The sequence below is a fragment of the Augochlora pura genome, chromosome 7 (genome assembly GCF_028453695.1).
Source record: "Augochlora pura isolate Apur16 chromosome 7, APUR_v2.2.1, whole genome shotgun sequence".
In the NCBI taxonomy this organism is placed as follows: domain Eukaryota; kingdom Metazoa; phylum Arthropoda; class Insecta; order Hymenoptera; family Halictidae; genus Augochlora; species Augochlora pura.
In genome coordinates, this window is record NC_135778.1 from 10,229,337 (window position 1) to 10,238,218 (window position 8,882).

Sequence of the window (8,882 nt, forward strand, 5' to 3'; positions counted from 1 at the left end):
CTACCTGCCTACCTGAACAAGACCACCTCGACCAACCAACGACTGTCTATTCCATGCCGAGACTCCCAACTATCTCACGTTAATGTTGGTATCAATGTTAACGCTTGAACGACCGCTGTTAACAACAATCGCATAGACAACTAACTGGCAGCGAACGTAGAACTGCCTCGGAAACTTCGGTTGTTCACCTAGCTATGCCAGTTGGAAACCCAAGACTCTGTGTATCTACATAGAATTCGTTAACTGGACTCGTCTAGCTAGTTACGTAGAACCGACGATAGAACTGTTTAGATAAAAGTTCTTAACCGACTTGTTTATTTGCTGTATAGTTGCTTAGCTATCTAACTACTTGGCCAGGAGCTAATCCAAAACTGTCTGCTTATTCCAACCACCCTTTCTGACTAGTTGGTTGCCTAGTTGCTTAGATATCTTACCGAAAGCATATCTAAACCTGCATATCTAATACCATGGCCCTAAGTGACTTGTTTATTCCCTGTCTGATCATATAGCTACATGTTCTACTGTAGCAGATGCTAATTTACTGTTATCTACTTGTTTCGACCACCCAAATTGAAACATTTATTCACTGTCTACCTAACTAAAACCAATTCGTATCTGTCTATCTAATTCGATGGAGCAAAGTAACCTATCCACTGTCTAACCATATAGCTGCATAACCACTTAACTAGAGGCTGACCCAGTACTGCCTCTTGATCCGTCCTCCGTTGCTCATCTGTTTAGCTATGTAGCTACCTAACTAGGAGCTAACTCAGAGCAACCTGCCTGCCTCCGTGACCCTAACTGACTTATCTATCCGCTGGCTGACCACGTAACTACGTATCTACTTAACTAGAGGCTGATCCAGTGCTGCCTGCCTTGACCACCGCAATTAGCCTGCCTACTAGCTGCGCAACTACCGTTATCTCAACTTCGCTATCTAAGCTCATATGTTAATTAACCCAACTGTCTATTCCTTACCCACCAAACTACCCATCTACCATTTCGTCTCTATTGTCTATCATCTAGCCCAGACCTTGCGTGTCTGTTTGTCCATTCGCTGCCCGGCAAACCACCAGTCCACCAATCTACCTTTCATCCCTATTGTCTACAATTCTAGACTTATCTGTTACTTTGTCTACCTAACCGGTACACTCTACGGTTCCACCCCCACTGCCGATTGGCTGGTATCGTGGGCCAAAGTGTCTCGAACTGCAACTCTAACTGTGAACCCCCGTTGACCCCCTACCCCTGACGATAGCAGAAGCTAGTATACCAACCCCTCTCGGCTCTCTAGTGTGCTAGTGCCGCACTCGCCTCGCTCGCGATCAAACTGGAGGGTTTCGTGGCACTGTGTACCGCACAGGCGCACTCACACATTCTAACAACTCTCTCTGTTCGTACTGTCGGTTCTTTCGGCGCACACGCGCACCTAAGGCGTGCGGAGTACCATGCCAGCGGCCGGGCTACCGGCGCACACCTGCGCCATGCTCCCCCTTGCTCGCCCACTCTTCCACTCTCCCAATCTCCCTCTCTCTCGCTCTCTCGCTCTCTCTGTCGCTCTTATTTTCTCTTTCTCTCCGTAGCGTACCGCGTTTCTCTATCTCTATTTCTCTCTTCGGTCGCTATCCCCCACCATCGCCGAAAACCTGACCACCGGTACGTGTTCTTGCACCCTCTCGCAACCGCCCTCACCCTCTTCCCTTGTTGTTTCTCGCCCTCACCTGTTCACCGCCTCGCACTGCCGAAAATCGTCGAAATCTTGGCCGAACTTAACCCCGTGCCCTATTGTACCGAGTTACGCGCCTGGTCCCAATCGACGTTCGCTGTCTTCTAATTCACGTTGAACGAAAACGTAGTTCTATTTTTCCGTTGCAACAACTCGTAACAACGAGTCAGACTCGTGACGGATATTTTACACACAATTTAATAAACACGACTGTCGATCGTTTCTATTAAATCGAAACAAAGGGCATAGCCGATTAAGATAGACAAAACTGCCCTTAGAGGTTTTTCAATTAATCATACACCGTTCGATAGCTGACCAATAAAAACTCATCTGTGTAAAATTTTAAACCTGTAACTTGTCCGTGAGGGTAGTTACAGGGTAAATTACATTTCGCGGTTTTCCGGCATTTTTCCACCTTTAACGGCTTCCTAAAATTTTGAAAAAAATATGGCTTATTTTGGACATCAAGCCGGATGGTATAGAATTTTTTCAGATTTTTCAGTTGCAAGCTGTGATTATCAAAAATGAAAACCCCCCAAAAAATCGGAAAATTGAAGATTTCTCGAAAACTAAAATCGGCAAAACTTTTACATTAATTCCCTGATAAGGTACTATCACGGCTCGTGTACTCAATTTTTCTCAGATTTTTTGCTCGCCTGCAACATTGTCAAAAAAAATGAAAACCCAATGTGTCGATGTTTTTTGCTGTCAGAATGAAGCTGCTACTTTTTTAGTTTACCGCGAGTGTGGATTAAGTAATTTCAAACGTTATTGCATCGAAACAAACAATTTTTTAACCCTGAAAATGCGAATTAAGCGAGCAAAAAAATTGTAATGAGCGGAATGTATGCCAAAATGTTTCCAGTAACTACAACTCAATCGATTAGCGCAATGGTTAGAGCGTACGATTTCGGTGCTGCAGGGCTCGAGTTAAAATCCCGTTGGAGGCAAAGTTTTTTTTCGTAAAACACATTTTATTTTTCCAATTCTATATCACATGTTTTATTTAAATGACTTTACATATATGTTTGTAATGTTTTAAAAATATTTTTTTTAACTTTTGAAAAGTATTTAAGTCAGCATACATACAAAAATAGTTTTGGAGTATCTCATATTTTATCCATTCTCTAACTACATATGTTCGTCATTACGGCTTTGTTTTATTAATTTAGCTTCTAAGCTTTCCGTCTTCAGCAAATACGGATAGAAATGACTCTTCGTCCTGGAAAGAAATTCTTTTTTATGACTTCCTTTTATGAGAAAGTTTTCTATCGTGCAAACGGCCAATGGGTCCGTGGATGTAGTGGCTGACGGTGCCTGAATCAAGGAGGTTTGAAATGAATCGGACTGGTCCATGGGTGTAGAGCCTGATACATTCCACATTCCTACATTCCTACATTCCTACATTCCTACATTCCTACATTCCTACATTCCTACATTTCTACATTCCTAAATCCTACATTCCCATATTCCTACATTCTTACATTCCAACTTCCTCCACTCCACATTTCACATTCCTCCAGGTTCTTTCCTTCAAGCAGTCACAAGACCCGAAAATTCGAGAATTAAGGCAAAAGCTAGAATCTGCTGAGAATAAATATTATGAATTGCGTGACGGATTAGTGTATAAAAAATTGGGTAACGATAAATTATTATTCCTGGTACCAGAAAGTATGGAAACGAATATTATTCGAGCTTCTCATGACGATTTAGGTCATTTTGGCGTTGATAAGGTGGTAGAAAACATTTCTAGGATATATTGGTTCCCAGACATAAAAAAAAAAGTTAAACAGCATATAAGCAATTGTTTAAAATGCATTGATTTTTCCAATCCTAGTGGGAAACCTGAAGCACATTTACATAGTCTCGGAAAAGATAATCTACCGTTTCAGACTGTACATATCGATCATTATGGCCCTTTAGAACGGTGCGGTCGAGGATATAAACATATTTTGTCTATAGTTGACGGTTTCACTAAATATATCAGATTGTATCCGTGTAAATCCACCAAATCCGAAGAAACCATTCGCCACTTAAGAGAATACTTCCGGTATTATAGTAAGCCCAAGCGTCTAATAAGCGATCGAGGAACATGCTTTACTTCAGGGTTATTTAAAGAATTTATGGAAGATGAAGGCATAGGACATGTTCGGGTGGCTATCGCAACGCCTCGTGCTAATGGTCAAGTAGAGCGATACAATCGCATTATTGGTCCTATGTTAGAAAAATGAAGTACAAGTCCTGAAAAATGGGATCGAATACTTGAGTTTGTAGAATTTGCTATAAATAATACCGTTTGCCGTTCCACAAACGAAACTCCCTGTCAACTGCTTTTTGGAAGGAATCAATTCGGAATAGTAAAAGATAAATTACGAGTAATTCTAGAAGCACGAAGTAACGAAGAAAGAGACCTGGTAGGAAAACGTAATGCAGCTACACAAGCTATAGAAAAAAGCCAGCAAATTAATGAACAAATATATAATCGTACACATAAAAACGCAACTATGTATAAACTCGGTGATTTTGTTATGATAAGAAATCGAGACGTTACACCCGGTATAAATAAAAAGCTGATCCCAAAATTCCGAGGCCCATATGAAGTAAAAAAAGTTTTAGATAAAGATAGATATGTTGACATGGTTATGTATGACATAACCTGACATTGACGGATTTCAACTGACGAGAGTTCCATTTTCAGGAATCGTCGGACCGGACCAAATGAAACCATGGGTCCGCCTCTAGTCCAAACAATACTAGTCAAACAACTGCCAAACAACTGCCAAACAACTGCCAAACAGCTACCAAACAACTGCCAAACAACTGCCAAACAACTGCCAAACTACTGCCAAACTACTGCCAAACTACTGCCAAACTACTGCCAAACTACTGCCAAACTACAAACTACAAACTACAAACTACAAACTACAAACTACAAACTACAAACTACAAACTACAAACTACAAACTACAAACTACAAACTACTGTAGATGACACAAGGTAAAGAATTAGGTGGGCTGCTTTTCTCTCAAAGATCTTCATTCGACTGCCCTTTCTCTTCGGAAAAAGGGCCTCCTCCCCTCGATGAACCATCTCATCACCTAAACAGAGACCTCCTTATCTCGGAAACATAAATAGTGCGCCGCCTGACCGGCGACCATCTCAGAGATCGCTTACAGTTCGGCCAATCCTGACAATTGTGATTGGCCTGGATCACGTACTCATACACACAGTTTTACATTAAGCTTAAACCTAATCATTACGTACTATCTATGTGTTAACATGAAATGTTTAAGCTAACATAAAAATATAGACTTATTTAATTAATAAAAGTAAACTTATATAAGCTTTGTTTTGACTAGAGACGGACCCATGGTTTCATTTGGTCCGGTCCGACGATTCCTGAAAATTGTCAAAGTACATTACAGTAGAATAAGCCTAATATGGTAACACAATACGAACGAATGTCTGTATCAAAATCTGTTCGACGAAGCGAGTTCATTTTTCAGCGAAAACCTAAAAGAATCCAGTTAAATGCAATACTATTTGTTTTTTCAAATCGCAGTTGAATTCTGTAACATTCAAAATTGAAAACGAAATTCTCATTTTGCAAGCTTCCTGTGGAACCGTAAGTGTCTGGTATGCAAAGGAACGACGATCGTATTATTTGAAATTTTGCCAAGAGAATGAATTTATTTTGCAGATCTCAAAAATTGACCTCGCAAAGGATCGTTACAGGAACGGACTCTATTATTGGCAGAAGCTCGTGGAAAATTCACTTGGAATTTACTACTGCTGGAAACACGGTTGGAAAACAGTACTGGCCAAGACTTAACTCATTGTCAGACCAGTTTCTCACGGCTAGGACTCACGAATCTGCTCGCAGCACTCGTTACCCTATAAATTGTGTAGCCAAGCTAATTCACGAGCGGGTGTTATTGATTTTTCCTTTGGCTCGGTGATGCAGTTTAATTACAATTAATATTAAATATTAGCCGATATAATTTTAAGCCGACGTAACGCCAGAATGTGAACAGTATTCCGAAATTTATCGATGCTGTGGGGAGTTACGCAAACGATGTTGCATTTTGAACGCTGATCAAGTTAATGCTATTAGAATATATAATTCACACAACGCGATGCTAATTGATATCAAGCGTAGAATTCATTCGTTTAGAGTGACTGTACGCTGACGAGCGAGAAAACTCCTCGTCGTGATTTCAGTAGCGAATACTTTCCAGCATTTTTAACATTCTCTTAACCAACAAGTAATCGTCTTATAAATGAGAAAGTTGATTGGTATTTTTCGAGGACATCCTGTAGATGAGTCCTTATTGTTTTAACAGTTTCCAATACAACAGACTTTCCACCGTCTCGGACGCGACTTTTGCTAATGGTCCCTCCGACTTCCTTTCCCAGCTGTTCGCGCTCACTGCCACCACGTTAATTACATTCATTCCCGGTTCTGTCCGTTTATTAAATAACCTACCTTTTTCGTCTCTAACGTTATTTCACGAGCTACAGTTTCGCGTGTTCGTCACCCGCTTCGCGATCTTATTTTCGATCGCATTTTTGTCACTGTGGCCGCCGCGAACAACGCGAGTCCATGCGATCACAAAATTGCATTTAATTACCCGCTGTGCCTGCTACTTTTTCGAGTCCTGTTCCCGACCCTTCTCTCGTAATTAAATTTATCGCGTACAAACGTTTACGCTTTTTATCTTGCGTCCTGCGAAAATGGCGAAAATGATAATTCGTTCTATAAAATCGCTCATGGGTTTTCAGCGCGATGTTATACGCAAACAACGACCTAAATTGTATAAATTGCGGATTATAAGCGACGCGGTATTTGCGAATGAACGAAAAATAGAGGGGAGATGATCGTCTGAATTATATATAAAACGGTAAAAAAGTAAGGGGCTTTCTGTTTTATTAATGCTTATGGAATGTATTCTATTGTTCCGGTATTTGTAAATCAATTCACGAAAACATTGATCCAGGAAAAAAAACACTAGCAGCGAACAGCACGGCAACGTTCCGAATCGCGCGGCTTCAATCCCGAAACGAAAACTACGGGAAAATCATCGCCGCGAGAACCGCTTACCGTTTGCGGCGGCGAAGTTTAAAAACGAATTTCCAAGTGTCTGCTTATCGTAAACGGAATTGCTAATTGCACGTGTAAACGGATAATCCGCGGCTCTAGTTATTACCGTGGCCGGCGTTCCTCTTCGATTCTCTTTTTGCCCCTTTGCTGCACGGTCTTTATGGCCGCGCGAGAATTCCGGAATACCCGCCAGGGCTGACTTGCACCGCCGCTCCGCGTCGGATCGATCCGTAAACGAGGATAATTAATCTTCGCGCAAACAATGATCAAAGATACGGCGTGCCGATACGTCCAACTGAAACACCCCAGCCAGCGTTTCGTACGTGAACTTTCCCGGGCTATTAGATTCGAAACGGACCTCACGTTCTTGATCATGCTTTTTTGGACGATGTCGCGGGTGCATATAATGTCGCGACATCTGCAGCAAGCATATTCGAGCACCGGGATCCAATTCTCCGTTCCCTTTATTTTTTTTTTATCATGACTTTTGTACCCATCTCTAAAAAGTATAATATTAACCTTTAAATGTGGAATATTCGGAAATTTTTTTAAAAGAGACATATTGAGTACTGCGATTCCTTATGTTATAAGGTTATTAAGTAGCTCTTGAAAAATGTATTCCAACTTTCTCAAGCAGTAATAATAATTTAATTTAGAGTTGCAGCGATTGCAAAAGCATTTGAAATGGAAGTTTATTGATTGGCGCTTGAGAATGGAATATTTGTGATTGTTTTAAAAGAAAACTATTAAGTACTACGATTCTTTATTCCATATTCCTATCAAATAGCTTTCAAAAAAGGTACTCCAATTTTTTCAAGCAATAATATTAATTCTCTTTCTAAATCATCAATTCTTTAATATTGAATTAAATCTTTGTGAACACTTTTAAATGATTCATTTATTGCTATAGAACATAATTTAAACTATCGTTATCATCTGATACAAAAAATACCAAACGTTTTCCTCTCTATATCGTAAGTGCAAGCGTTGCACAAACTAACTATGGCAGACTTTTCCGTGTTGTTAAATCGCGAAGTACTGCAAAGTAAATTAACCACAAGAACGACGAGTAACAGAATTTGACGAACCAGAATTTCGTCCGATACAATCACCTTTCGAGGAAAGTTCGGTGTTCGCCAGACGTCTCGGGCGTTGCTCTTCCGCCTCTGCCCCCCCCCCCCCCCTCCCACCAGCCCCCCTCCTACTCCCCATTAAATTCCATGAACTTTTTTCCTTTGAGAACTGGCCAGTAAAGTATCGCCCCGAGGTGCACGATGCTCGTGAGGCATCCGTGACTCCGCGATACAGTATTGCGATCCGACTACTGTGACTCGAGCGCTACGGAAATTCCATTTCGTGCAAGTTCACCGTCGGTTCGATCCGATGCGATCCGTACCGCCCGACCCCCGCGACGGATTATTCCCCGTATCGGGGCTTCCGCGAACAAAGTCGCCGACCGATTAATCTTTCTAAACGGGATTACTCGCCGGAGATAAAGGACCTCTTTGCAGAGAGATTTGCCCGTCCTTCGTTATCTTCTTCATGGAACGCGTCAACGATGGATTCGCCTGTCGCGGAAATCATAAACACCGGCCCACTGGGTTCACATTTTCGAATGCAGTTACGATAGCATTAATCCACGAAATTGTGACGAATTCTCTTGTTTGGAGAACACAGTAAATAGAATTCGCTGGATGAATTAGTTGTCAAAAGTACGGGTACTCGTGGCGAGGACGGCCACAATGTGCTCTAAACGAAGGTGAAACTAGCGAGTCATTTGTAACTTGTGTAACTTTAATTACTTCACGGATCATTCTTTTACTTTGTCATGATATTGGAAATAAAATTGGAGAGTTCCGAACTGTATTCTACACATGTTTAAGAATTGATAAATAAAGTGTGAACTTTTGAAAACAAAGAAGAAATTCCTAATTCAATGGCAACAAACTTTCTACATTCAAATTACTGTAATATACAATCGACTAATATTATCGAACCAAAATTTTCATTATATCTAGACCATCATTGCTTTTATATAGCCATCAAACAGCAACA